The 14956-nt window shown below is 41.3% G+C and overlaps 1 protein-coding gene across 1 annotated transcript in view; it reads left to right on the top strand.

Annotated features, from left to right (window-relative positions):
- Positions 1-14956, top strand: part of DIAPH3 (diaphanous related formin 3) — a 123359-nt gene that overhangs the window by 64630 nt on the left and 43773 nt on the right. The gene's annotated exons all lie outside the window — the stretch shown is intronic.

The raw sequence follows: 14956 nt of genomic DNA, 5'->3' as shown, positions 1-14956 counted from the left end.
TTTCATATTATGAAGAATGTATTTCACATGTTGGGCAAAAAATAATAATATTAAATATTCAAGTTGAATATTATTGAATAAATATTCAATAATATTAAATATTCAATAATAATATTAAATATTCAATATAATATTCAATAATATTAAATATTCAAATCAAATTTAAGCAGAGGATTTTATCTGTTTATTTCACCTACAAAGGAAAAGAATATTTTCTTTACCTTATTTTATTAAGTAATTTATTTTATTAAGTAATGCTTACTTAATATATGCACAAAAATCATGGGGGGAATATAGCTAGCCATTTTATAGTTTTAGAATATGATGCATTCCCTGTTCCCTGTGGTCCGAAGGCATGTGATACAGGAACCTTGCTGAAGTGAGGCAGGTTTAGAACTGGTCAGGACTGGGAGACTGCATAGAAGTCCTGTGTACACTGTCTTGAATTCCATGGGAAAAAATGCAGTGAAATACATTTCATTATACAGTGGTACCTTGGGTTACAGACGCTTCAGGTTACAGACTGCGCTAACCCAGAAATAGTACCTCGGGTTAAGAACTTTGCTTCAGGATGAGAACAGAAATCGTGCTCTGGCAGCGCAGCGACAGCAGGAGGCCCCATTAGCTAAAGTGGTGCTTCAGATTAAGAACAGTTTCAGGTTAAGAACGGACCTCCAGTGGTCCCTCGGGTTAAGAACTTAATTCGTTCTGGAGGTCCGTTCTTAACCTGAAACTGTTCTTAACCTGAGGTACCACTTTAGCTAATGGGGCCTCCTGCTGCTGCCGGAGCACGATTTCTGTTCTCATCCTGAAGCAAAGTTCTTAACCCGAGGTACTATTTCTGGGTTAGCGCAGTCTGTAACCTGAAGCGTCTGTAACCCAAGGTACCACTGTATGTGTAAGCTATTTTACTTGGAGTGATCTTTGTAGAAGCAATACATGCTTTGTTTTTTGTTATGAAAATCTCCCTGTTGTGAGGTTAAAGCTGATTATTTGCTACTGCTGCTAAAAACCATTTCAAAGGCAAGCTGATTCATCTTCCTTTTTTATGATTCTGGAAATACAAAACCCTACTAGAACATATGGGTTACCTTGCTGGCTCAGTCTAAAATGCATCTAATGGAGCATCTGCTTTCAGCAGCAGTCAGCCAGATTGCTCACAAGTAAGGTGTGATGGCCTTCTTCTGTCTGTCCCAGCATCTAGTCTATAGAGGTATACTGCTTCTATACGTATAGAGGTTCTGTTTAGCTACTATGGGCATTGCTTGGTAGTTTATGTGGTGTCCAAACTTTTTTCAAAGAGGGCCAGATTTGATGAAGTGAAGGGCCGTGAGGACCGACCAAAGGGCCAACCAAAGTTGTTAACCTTTTTTAGGATTGAAGTTGTTGGGGTTCTTTTTACCCCAGGAAATATACTACTGTGGGGGCCAGAATAAACTGACCAGCGGGCTGGATTAGGCCCCTGAAACGAACTTTGAACATGCCTGGTTATGGCCATTGCTGCACCCTGTAGCAGTGAATTCCATAATAGTATGTTGTGTGGTTTAGCACTTGTTTTTATTGGTCCCAACCCTACTGCTGATCAACTTTCTCTTGTTGGAAGATTCTTAATTTACTGTTGCAGTTGGTTGAGCCCTGAAACAGGGATGGATAAGTTCTGGCATGCCTTTAAATATGCAACCTTTCGATGTCAATCTAGTTTTAGAAACAGTTTTGAAGGACAGCAGAAGTTGATCAGACTGTAAAATGGGATCAGGTAAATCAACTTTGTGAAAAAGGGAGAAAATGTCTAATGCACCTATGTCACAACTCAATATTGTTTAAACTGTCTTTGTAAGTATTTTTAATGGCACCTGAAGAACTGAAATTTTCAGATAGTCAATAAAGAGAAGTCTTATGAAAATTGTTTTAAAAAAGCAATTCTAGACATTGCATCTGTCACTGATCTCATTCCCTACCAACAGTGACCCTTTCCATCTAGACTCTGACTAATGATTTTCAGAGCTTCGTTAAACCAGTTATAGAAGATTGTTGTCAGGCATTCTCCACTAAATTGCTTACCTAAGCTATGTAGACATTCTGGTCAGGAGTTTTCAAACACTGATTTTAAGTAGCAATATTCTGCAGAATAGGTTGGTGGGGGGAAAGAACATAACAGAGAAGAAACATGGCAATGTGTGTGTGTGTAATTTGCAAAGATCACACAATACTCCTCCTATGCAAGTAAGCCACCAATTGTCAGAGATGGATGTGTTGGCACTTCTCAATGTGTTACTTCTCCCTGTATGGGTGACTTTCTTCCATTCTCTTATATGGAGAATATGCCCCTTGTGCCTGGTGTCAATTGTTATGTGAAGGGCTAGATCTTGGTATTCTCCCAGTGCAAGTGATTTGTAACGTTAATTCCTACCTAAGATTGTGTATACACAGAATTATGTACATAGAACTCTGTAGAGGCTACTTCAGTGCAGCTAAGGGGAAGGACCCTAAATAACTGGTGGAGACCATGTTCTGCATGCAGAAGGTCCCATGTTCAATCCCTGGCATCTCCAGGTAAGGCTGGGAAAGATTGGTCTGAAGCCCTGGATAACGATGCTGTTTGATGCTGACAATTCTGAGTAGATGAATCAGTCGTCTGATTTGGATTAAGGGAACTTCCTATGTTCCCTTGTAGGACAGAAAAGTGGATTGATGGAATCTGGAGATGCAGTAACCATGGCAGCAACACTTGTTTTAGCTAGTGGGCTGCAATCACCAAGCTCACCTGCTACAAGATATGGTAGAACTTAGGGTATCCTGGGAAGACTCCACAGTAAGAGTAATCATGAGTTTTTTACCTTTCTGGTGGCAACTCAGAGAAGAGCTCTGCTACTAGCCTTGCGAAGTTGAGTGGCTCAATAGTATGGATGCCAGATACCATTACTACAAAGCCTCGGCTGGAGTACAGGAAGAGGCATGTTGCTGGGCTGATAATGGACATTAGCCTAAGCCCCCACAATAGCATTTCTTTCTGAGTTGTGGAGCCATGTTTTCAAAACCTTTTGGCATTTATTATAGATTGAACTTCGTAGCTAAGTAATAATCTCTTTGAGTGGTGGCAGAAATTTCTCTCTAATAATTTTGAGGGCCCATATTTGAAAGCCTTTCCATTAGCAATATTTCCTCCCAGCATATTTACATTGGTGATTTTTTAAAATATATATTATAGTGTATTTAAGACCAGGTCTTTGCAAAAGTTTGTTTAAAAACCACCTGTCTCATAAGCATTCATTTCCAGACTCCTAGTCTTGAGAAACTTGCCTATATATCCAGAAAGTTCTTTTGTTAATACTAACACTAGGGGGTGCCATTCATCCATTGTTTAGCTCTAGATTGCTTTGAAAATGCGGGCAGCAAAATTTTCTCACGTCAGAATGAAATGAATTCTATAATGAAATAAGAATGCATAAAAAAGCTATTATGAAATTCATGTATAACGAGCTAGATATATATCGTATAAACTAAAGACGTCTGCTACCTAGCTGTTATTGCCATACTGCCTGGTAAAATAATTATTACGGTCCTGACATTTCATAAATATACATAAATGAAGAGGGTACAAGCATTAATTTTAAAGTTTGGAGAACAATATAATGGTAATATTTACTTTCATGATGCTGTATACTGCATGCACTTCATTCAGTTGAAACTAATTTTATAGTTTTTAGCTTAATCAGGTTTGTTCTTAGCCTTAGGCACATTAAGTATTTACAGCTAGCATAAACAGCACTTAAGTGGTATTATAATAATGAACAAAATTTTTGGTCATTGTTGGATAAAGTGTTAAGATAGCAAGGGAAATGTATACTTTTACAGTTGTACTGTAGGTGGTACTCTTTTACTGCTTCTTCTGAGGGTAGGGGCAGAATAAATATATATTCAATTCAGTGTGATCCATCATCAGGCAACTGTTCAAAAAGTAGCATTCTTAAATGCTCTCAAATGTCCAGTAGCAAAAATAAATGAAGGGCATAGTGCATTAAGGGATTTCCAGTGGAGTCTCTCAGGGCAGAGGAAACTGCTGCGAGAGAGAGCTCATGGGACAGATTGTGCTCTTACTGCCTTTAGCAATAGCTTCCTAACTAATCAGTCTCCAGGCTTACACCCTGCTTTAACTTGAGCTGCTTTCTGTTTGCTAGGCACTGACTGAAAACAGGACACAGCCAATTATTCTCTGCTGAGTTAACCCATTTCACTTTATCCAGTGGAAAGCATGGTTGCCTCCTTATGGAAACATATTCTTCATGTGTTTTCATTTTTAGTTACACATCTTCTAAATTAGGGTAAATAACAAATTATTTCAAATAAGTTTTAATTAAAACATTCACATATTTCTGTTAGGTACTCAGAGGTTTTTCTGTTGAGCCAGTTAGCACATTGAAAAAACCAATCCTGTACATCTGAGTTACGCAAATAATGTGAAATGACACCAGAAATGGACCATCACTTATGCAGAAGTAATTGCCCAAATAAGAACATAAGCAGGGCCTGCAGGATCAGGCCAAAGGGACATCTAGGCCAACATCCTGTTCTCACAGTTGCCAACCAGATGCTTGTGGATAACCCACAAGCGGGATCCGAGCACAAGAGCTCGTTTTTCTTGTGGTTTTCAGAAGCATTACTGCCTTTAACTGTGAAGGCAGAGCTTAGCCATCCTGGCTGGTCGGCTATAAACCGTTGTGCTTTGTGGTTTTTAATTTAATAATTTCACCCCACATTTTTGGTCTCTACTTTATTCAAAGAATACTCTGTGGCTGGTATTTAAAGCAGAATGTAAGTACATTTTCCCCTGAAGTGCTGGTAAATGATAAGTATATGTTCCCAATTGGCAACATCATTTATTTAGAAGAATTTAAACATAAGAACAACCTGCTGGCTCACACCAAAGGTCTAGCATCCTGTTCTCACAGTGACCATCCAAATGCCTATGGGAAGCCCACATATAGGAGATGAGTGTGCAATAGCAGTCTCCCCACTTGTGATTCAAGCAACTGGCATTCGGAGGCAGACTGCCTGCCACAGGGGAGGTGGAAAGTAGCCACCGTGGCTATTAGCTATCAAAAGCCTTGCCCTCCTTTAAAGCTAATCAAGTTGATGGCCATCATTACTTCTTGTGGGAACAAATGCCATTGTTCTGTGCACTGTGTTTTTTGTCTGACCTGAATCTTCCTGACTTATAGTATTATGAAAGATTGAGAAAAACTTCTTTGTAACCACATCATGCACAATTTTGCAAACCTCTGTCATCTTCCCTCTTTACTCTACTTTTCTGTAAACTAAAAAGTTCCAAGTCAACCTTTCCTCAAAGGGAAGTTGCTCCATCCCCTTGATTGTCCTGGTTGGCCTTTTCTGAACCCTTCCAGCCCTATAGTATCCATTTGTTCTCAATCAGTTTGACAACACTTAATATAAGAGAAGCCTGCTGGATCAGGCTGGTGGCCTATCATGTTCGGCATTCTGCTCTCCCAGTGGCCAGCCAGATGCCTTTGGGTAGCAGGAACCAAGTATAACCCTGCTCTTCCCTCCTGTGGTTTTTAGTCACTTGCATCAGGTCCTGGGGCACAACTTGGTCAAAAGGAAAGAGGGAAAAAACAGGGGGTCTGCAATACTTAGCTAATTTGGAACCGCTGGCATAAAGGACTTAAATGGCTGGACCATATTGCTTGTTTTCAATGTACTACTTTGTTATTTTGTTCATATGTTTATTTGTAAATCACTTTTAAGACTATTCCGCAGTTAAGTTTTGAAATAAAAAAAGGAGAGAGACAATTGCTGTGTTTGACTAAATCAGCAGTGAGCAACCTCAGTCTCCGGGACAAAATGTAGCCCTTCAGACCTCTTTATCCTTCACTCAGGACCCTCCCTAGGCCACATCTCATCAGCCCTGCTCCATCTCTTCCTTGAGTGCTTTCACCTGGCTGGCATATGGACCTTAAATGTGACATTTGATTGCCTTGAGAGAGAGGTTAGAGGAGGGGCAGTAGAAACCTCTGTGTTTTGCATGGTTGGAATATAGCCTACTGTACAAAGGTACTAAATGTCACATCTGTTGCATCACCTACTTTGACTGTGGTCTTGCCCACCACTGGTATATCTCCACTCATCAAGCTAATCCCCCCCCCACCCCCACTTGACTAGTTTCAACAAAGCATAGTTAAGATGAACTACAGTTTAGGGTTTGGTTGTAATACTGAGCTGTAGTTATTCAAAAGCAAACATAAAAGCTTCATATTTCATGGATATGCTGGGAGTTTCTTCTGCAGCTTGTTTCCATTATGATAAACAAAGGTTTATTGTGACATCCAAATGCAGATCAAATGAGAGGATTTTAACTGACCTTACATTTGCTTTCTGTACTAACCAGAGGAATCTAATAAGCGTGGGACACTAAATTCTGTCACCAGGGGTTACTCTAGTAGCTGATACCTGAAGCTTCTTTGTCACAGTCACATGTTGTGGGTGGTATCCAACCAAACTGTTAGTGCAAGCACTTTTGACTGTGCAACTGAATTCCCTCTCCACGAGCCCCCTGCACCCTCCCTAAATCTGCTTCAGAGGGTTGGGGGAAACCCACAGCAGATGGTGGGGAGGGGAGGGGGGTGGTTCTGTTTCACAGCCCAGAGTGTTTGATGTAGCAGAACTATTTAGTTGGATACTGCCCTTCATTTGGATTATATACTCATAAAACATAACAACCTAAAAATTAACAATAGTGGAGCAGTATCAGTTAGGTTTGCAAAATGTTCTACCAGCAAATTGGTACATAGTTGCTTGTTCCTATGTATGGTATCAAAAATGTGAATAAGGAGTGTGCTATTTGTGGACAAGTAGTGTAGAATTCAACATTTTCCTTGCTGAAGGATATATCTTGGTCTTATCCAAAGTCCTTAGCTAGACAAGTTTTATCTTGTGAGCAAACATTGAGAGCTATATTAGGTCTTCTGTAGGAGATTCAGTCATCAGGGCTGGATGTGTAGGGAGCTGCCACAGTAGGGTGTCATAAATAGCTGGAGAGCCATCTGGCCTCAATCTGTTAATACATATTTCCCTTTCGCAGTCAACTAGTGTGGGTTTCCCCCTGCTGTATGCGGCAAAGATGAGGTGCCAAAGATGAGGCAAAGGCAGTGAGGTGCCTTCTTGGAAGGCTGATTAGATTCCATTTCAGGAGGTGTGGTACTGTTTGTTGGTGGCTGCAAAAAACAACAACACAGTAGCTTGTGCTGCATTAAAGTGCACGTTTTCATAGACTTGAGGGAACTTCACCAGATGTGTTATCCTCAGTTCACAGGTGTGCCTGTATGAAATTATAAAATTCACACAAAACCCTAGTATATTAAAGGAAAACAGGGACAACTGGCAATAAAATGCAAAGAGTACAGTCTGTGACAATTCTGTGTAAAATTTAAGATAAGCAAACACAAAAATTAATCACAATAGAAGAAATGGTGGTAGTGCAGTCATCCCAGGTTTGATATGTTAATTAACACTTGTGTTGGGACTGGACACTATTGTCTCAATTCAAGCCTAAACAAATAAATAAAACTTCTTGAATAGGTCTAATTCAACAATTTCACACCAGTCGTCCCTTTAAATTATTTCGTTAGAGAATAACAATGTTCCTGTGGGCAGTGGAGTATCCTTGGAGGCTGTAATGTTCTCCCAGTGGGTTTCTGAACAAAAAGTTGTGTAGAACCATAAAAACAGAGAAAGCTATTATAAGGTTCTGAGGAGTAGACTGTAGTCCACAAAAGCATAATCTTCTGGGGGGTTTTGCTGCTACAGATAATGGTGTTAGGCAACTGGGATTGTTGCAACGTCTGCTTTTGTGTTGTGTCTCCATTATGTGGCCTCTTGTTGTTCAAACACTTTCAATCTAAATTTGATATCCTGTAGTTTAAAACCACTGTTTTTATGCTGTAGCTATGCTTAGCTATTATAGAATCAATTTGCCTCTCTCGTATTTTAATTCTTGCCTGGTAGTCATTGGCAACAAGGAATTGCATGCAACCAAGTGCATGGAATTCCACACAGATTAGTGAGCAGGTTGTCAGTGGAGGGATGTAGTAATCCTCTGCACTCAGCATAGGAACCAAGTGGGATTCTAGAAGTGAGAGGCTCCCTCCTCTACATCCAGAATGGGAATAGTTAACATTTGCACATAATTGAATAGTGGAATTCACTTACCAACAATTTGGAAGGCTTTAGAGGGGTATTAGAAAAAAATTATGAAGGGTAAGTCTCTATATCTACCTCTATAACCAGAGCATGCTAGGGAGCAACAGCAGGAGCAGGCTATTGCACTCATGTCCTGCTTGGAGACATCTAGCTGGCCCTGGAGAAAACAGGTTGCTGGACTAGGTAGGTCTTTGCTCTTAATTCAGTAGTGCTTTTCTTGGCTCTTAAATGCAGTAGGCTTTTACAGGAGAGATAAAGTTGTCCGCCTCTCGTCTGCCAGCCCACAGCAGGCTAGTAACGTTTGTGTGCTTATTTACTATGTTTAGAAATGTGTATTCCTCTGTTTTGAGCTATGCAATGTATATCCAGATGTTCAAATTTGTTCTCCTAATTTTGTCATTTGAAAGCTGCTTTAGGAGCATTTTTTGTCTGGCGAGTGTGATAATAAAAAAATCCAAATAAATAGGAACAAAGGAAGTTGCTGATACTGAGTTCAGAGCATTGGTCTATGTAACACAGTATTGTCTATATTGACTGGCAGTGGCTCTCTGGGGTTTTGTATAAGGTTTTCTTCCAGCCCTACCTAGACATGCCGGTGATTGAACCAGGCACCTTCTGTGTGCAAGGCAGATGCTCTACCACTGAGCTATGGCCCTTCCCCTGGTACAGAGATGTGGGTGGTGCTGTGGTCTAAACCACTGAGCCTCTTGGGCTTGCCCATCAGAAGGTTGGTGGTTCGAATCTGTGCGACAGGGTGAGCTCCTGTTGCTCTGTCTCAGCTTCTGCCAACCTAGTAGTTCAAAAGCATGCCAGTGCAAATAGATAAATAGGTACCACTGCAGCGGGAAGGTAAACAGTGTTTCTCTGCACTCTGGTTTCTGTTGCAGTGTCCCGTTGCGCCAGAAGCAGTTTAGTCATGCTGGCCACATGACCCAGAAGCTGTCTGTGGACAAACGCCAGCTCCTTCAGCCTGAAGTGAGATGAGTGCTGCATCCCATAGTTGCCTTTGGCTGGACTTAACCGTCCAGGGTTCCTTTACCTCTTTACCTTTGCTAGATTACAGCTCCCATCATCCCTGACCAATGGCCATGGTGGATGGGGCTGAATGGGAATTGAAGTTGCAACACCTGGAGGGCCACAGGTTCCTCATTACTGATCTAGGCTAAGCCCTTTATAGCAGACCTTGTTTTAGATGTGCATCTTAAAAATATAAAGCAGGTTTGCTTTGAAAACAAGTGTATTATGTAAGTACACTCAAGAGGTCAGATTAGCTATGGCTCCCTATTAAGTGAAATGTATGTTATGGCCCTTGCTACTTCTCCAGTTTTAGGAAACTTTATGAGTGGTTCAGTATAAATGCATTAAGTGCCCAGATAGGTGATTTTTCCATTTTTGTTTTTTAAAATGTGTTATTTGTCTTCATTGAGCCTCAGAGGTTGGTAAGAAATAAGTTCAAATACCGTATTTTTTCATATATAAGATGCCCCCTATTTTTGCAGCAATAACCAATCACCGGTCCACCCTTGGCACTATCCATGTATAAGATGCCCCCTAATTTTTGCCTTTTTTTAAAGGAAAAAAACCCTTGTCTTATACACGGAAAAATATGGTAAATAAAAATGACTAGGCTCACTGATCTTCAGCACCATCATAATTTTTGTCTAAATGATTTCTAGTGTAAAGGGTAAAGGGACCCCTGACCATTAGGTCCAGTCGCGGACGACTCTGGGGTTATGGCGCTCATCTCGCTTTATTGGCAGAGGGAGCTGGCGTACAGCTTCCAGGTCATGTGGCCAGCATGACTAAGCCACTTCTGGCAAACCAGAGCAGCGCACGGAAACGCCGTTTACCTTCCCGCCAGAGCAGTACCTATTTATCTACTTGCACTTTGACGTGCTTCCGAACTGCTAGGTTGGCAGGAGCAGGGACCAAGCAATGGGAGCTCACCCCATGATGGGGATTTGAACTGCCAATCTTCTGATCGGCAAGCCCTAGGTTCTGTGGTTTAACCCACAGCACCACCCGCGTTATATTTATATTCTTAGTAGAACATCCTTTACTGGAACAATGTTGTTAATATAAATCAAATAGTATTGTCTTTATTGATGAAGCATTATAGTGTTGAACCATCTCATAGAATCATAGAATTGGAAGGAACTCCAGGGGTTATCTAGTCCAACCACCTGCACTTGTAGGTATCTCAACTAAAGCATCCATGACACTTGGCCATCCAACCTCTGGTTAAAAACCTCCAAGGAAGGAGAGTCCACCACCTTCCAAGGCAGTCCACTCCACTGTTGAACAGCTCTTACTGTCAGAAATTTCTTCCTGATGTTTGCTGGAATCTTCTTTCTCGTAACTTGAAGCCATTAGTTCACGTCCTAGCCTCCAGAGCAGGAGAAAACGAGCTTGTTCCCTCTTCCATGTGATAGCCCTTGAGATATTTGAAGATGGCTATCATATCTCCTCTGTCGTCTCCTATCCAGGCTAAACATACCCAGCTCCCCGAACTGTTCCTCATAAGACTTGGCTTCCAGGGAGGCTCGCCTAGTTCTTTCATTACATATCTTTAGGCATCAGGTGAAAATGGTTCTCTATACCTCTATAACTGCATCACAGTCATTGGCTCATGTTATGTTTGTGGTCTTCTAAAACCCCTAGATCCTTTTCACGTGTATTACTGGCAAGCCAAGTGTTCCCATCTTGTATTTGTGCAGCTGGTTATTCCTGCCTAAGTGTACAACCTTATATTTGTGTCTACTGAAATTTATTTTGTTAGTTTTGGCCCAGTTCTCCAATCTTTTAAGGTCATCTTAAATCTCAGTTCTGTCTTCTGTGGCATTAGCTATGCCTCCTAGTTTGGTGTCACCTGCAAATTTGATGAATATCCCCTCAATTTCTTCATCCAAGTAGTTTATAAAGACGAGCAACGGGCCTAGGGCCTCCTTCATATGAAAGCCCCCAGAGCTATTTGCAAAGAACAAAAAGGAAGAAAGTCCCACTTCTTTTGGCTTTATTAAAATAATTGTGTAGGGCCAAACCATACAGTCCTTAGGGACTCAATGTGGGAAGCTCATATATTTCCATTGCCTGCCCCTCTTACTAGGGGATAAAGTCTCTCTTCATTTGTTAATGACAGTGATGATGATTCTTAATGTCACTGTTGACTGCTGTTCACTTTACACAGTTGAAATATTATTCTGATATACCGGTAGTTTATTAATAGTTTAGTAAAACATTTGATTCAGAATAATTTTTTTCTTGTTTTCCTCCTCTAAAAAACTATGGTAGGTGCGTCTTATGGTCAGGTGCGTCTTATGGAGTGCAAAATACAGCATTTCAATCTCAGTGCTGCGGTTAGTTGATACTGTTTTGAATGTGGGACCCATCCTCTAAACTGCTTACTTTATTTCCTTTATCTTTTACAAGAAAGCAGTTGCAATATGCTTGATATTTTAGAAAAATTCATTGAAGATTTCTGTTAAATGTGTGTATCCTAACAGCCTGTGTATGTGAGAGAGAAAGAGCTCTGGCTTCTTCAATTTCCATGGTTCAACAGAATTACATAGAAAACAAATGGCCATTTTTATCATTTCTTCATTTCTGATAAAATCATTTTAGTTAACCTAAATTCATTTTGAATTAACAACTTGCAATGCACTCTGAAATAATTAAATTGCAGTGTGTGCTTATCTTGGTTTTCCAAACAGACTTATCCCACCCATATAGAAGTCTACTGTTTGGTCAGCTCTATTGCTTAAGAATAAATCATTTTTTTTTCCTTTTTACATCAGTTGCTATAAAATATTAGCCACCTGTGAGAATTTGCATATTTGGAAGAACCTTCTGTTTGATTTTTTTTGGCTGTATTCCAAGGTTTGTATGTGTGTTTTTAAATGGTTTATAAAGGAAAGCAGAAATTGAGCCATTTCAAATCTTTCTAGTTAATTACTCTAAGAGGTACTGTATGTTAGGAAAATAAAGACACAATTTCTTAATTAATCTAGAAAAAATAAAGCAAACATTCTGAAATGCCAGTGGGCAAATGCATGGGACAGAACCATGGCTATTCTGCTTAATAGCGATTATGTTGTACACAAGCTGAAGCCAGAGCCCTGTGTCGTCTGGGCAACTCCAGTTGCCATAGCAATGGAACTCTGTTGCAGGAGCAGGGTGAATGCTAATTGTAGCCATTTGTTGTTCCCTTCTGAGTCTTCTTTAACTTAGCACGATTGCAAAGCAGTCTGAGGTGCTGGGTGAGCAATATTGAGAACCCCAAAAGTACTGTTACTCAAGAAAACTGGATGCTTGACTTGAAGTAATTATTTTAGCAGTCAACAGTGCTGACAGTGCCACTGTGTGGGCAGGGATACAATCTGATAGGGATAGAGAGCTGTTTAAAAGCTGGTTTGTTATTATTTATCTACTTCCAGCATTTGTATGTCATTCCATACAGTTTACTTTTAGTAAGTAAAAATAATGCAAATATAAGAATAAAGCACAAAACTGTTTAAAAAAATGAGATGCCCATTTAAAAGACCTGGGTGTCCCAAAGGCTGCAAAGATGGTGCCAGATGAGCTTCCAGTCTGCTCCATTACCAGGGTGTCGCTAATTAAAAGGCCTTTTATCTGGTAGTTATCCACCTCACATTAGAGCCAGTGTGGCACAATGGTTAGAGTTTTGGACTAGGACTTGGGAGAGCAGGATTAGAATCCCCACTCAGCCATGAAGGTCACTGGGTAACCTTGAGCCAGTCACCATCTCTTAGCCTAACCTACCTCACAGGATTGTTGTGAGGATGAAATGGGGAAGAGGAGAACCATGTAAACCATCTTGAGATCCTTGAAAGATAAAGGTGATATATAAATGTTAATACTGCTGCTGCTGCTGCTACTACTACCACCACTACTACTACTGCTACTAATAATAATATATGGTGGGTGTACATGGAGCAGGATGTCTGAAGACGATTTTCCTGCATTGTAGGGACTTGGAGTAGATGACCCTTGGGGTCCCTTCCAACTCTACAATTCTGTGATTCAAGATCCTTAGGGGTTTACCAGTTAAAAGCAGCAATTTAAATTTGGCCCAGAGACAGATTGAGAGTCAGTGCAGCCAACAGAACACAGAATAAATATGGTCAAATGACACAGTCCAGTTAATAATCTTGCAACCTGTTCTAGACAACTGCAATGTCCAGACCACTTTTAATGTCATTACAGCCTAAATGAGAGTTTACCATGGCACCAAATGAAGCATTTTTCTTTGTAGATTTGGCTTGAGTCTGCAAAGAAAAAATGTTCCTTTGCATAAATGACTCCGCATAGGAACACAGGAAGCTGCCGTATTGGTCAACCTGGCTCAGTACTGTCTACACTGACTGGCGACATCTTTCCATGGTTTCAAACATGGACAAGTGAAACCAATTGCCTGTCTCTTTGATCCTTGCCCATGTTGGCTAATAAAAGCAAGCCCGGAAGGACTGGATGATGGGCCCCACGGGGTGGTGAATGCTTCCCTCTGTGTTGGGAGTCTTCCTAGACCCATTGAAAGAAATGGTAATTAAACTGCTTCTTAAAAAACCATCTTTGTACCAACCACTATGGCCAACTATCGTCCATTCTCCATTCTTGGGTAAGGTGATTGAGTAGGTGGGTGCTGAACAACTCCAGGCATGCCTGGAGGATGCAGACCATTTTGATTCCCTCCAGTCGGGATTCAGGCATCATCATGGGACTGAAACTTGGTTGTACTGGTTGATGATCTCCAGCAGGCTAAGGACAAAGGTGAAAGCTGTTTCACAGTTCTGCTGGATCTCTCAGCGGCCTTTGATACCATCAACCATGGTATACTTCTGGACTGGCTAGAGGGGTTGGGAACTGGGGGCAGTATTATATAGTGGTTCCACTCCTTCCTCCTGGGTCGTGTCCAGAAAGTGGTGTTGGAGGATGAGTGTTCAGATCTCTGGGCGCTCACTTGTGGAGTGCTTCAGGGCCCCATACTCTCCCCCATGCTTTTCAACATCTACCTGAAGCCACTGAGAGGGGTCATCAGGGGGTTTGGGCTGGGTGTTCATCAGTATGCGGATGATATCCAGCTCTCCCTCTCTTTTAAATCAGAACCAGTGAAGGTAGTGAATGTCTTGTGTGCGTGTCTGGAGGTGTTTGGAGGATGGATGGCAGCTAACAGATTGAGGTTGAATCCTGACAAGACAGAAGCACTGTTTTGGGCGGATAGGGGGCGGGGGGAGTAACTGTGCCCCTAAAGGACCAGGTGCACAGCCTGGGTGTAATTTTGGACTCACAGCTGTCCATAGAGGCGCAGGTCAATTCTGTGTCCAGGGCAGCTGTCTACCAGCTCCATCTGGTACACAGGTTGAAACCCTATCTGCCCGCAGACTGTCTCACCAAAGTGGTGCTTGCTCTGGTTGTCTTCCTCTTAGACTACTGCAATGCGCTTTACGTTGGGCTACTTTTGAAGGTGACTCTGAAACTACAACTTTTCCAGAATGTGGCAGCTAGACTGATGACTGGAAGTGGCCACCGAGAGCATATAACACCAGTCCTAAAGGATCTTTACTGGCTCCCAGTACATATCTGAGCATGATTCAAAGTGTTGGTGCTGACCTGTAAAGCCCTAAACAGCCTCAGCCCAGAAAAACTGAAGGAGTGTCTTCATCCTGATCGTTCAGTCCGGATACTGAGATCCTTCTCTGAGGGTCTTCTGCTGGTTCCCTCGCTG

This window comes from Podarcis filfolensis (assembly GCF_964270895.1).
Source record: "Podarcis filfolensis genome assembly, chromosome: 4".
NCBI classification, from domain to species: domain Eukaryota; kingdom Metazoa; phylum Chordata; class Lepidosauria; order Squamata; family Lacertidae; genus Podarcis; species Podarcis filfolensis.
This window is presented reverse-complemented; position numbering and strand designations above follow the sequence as displayed.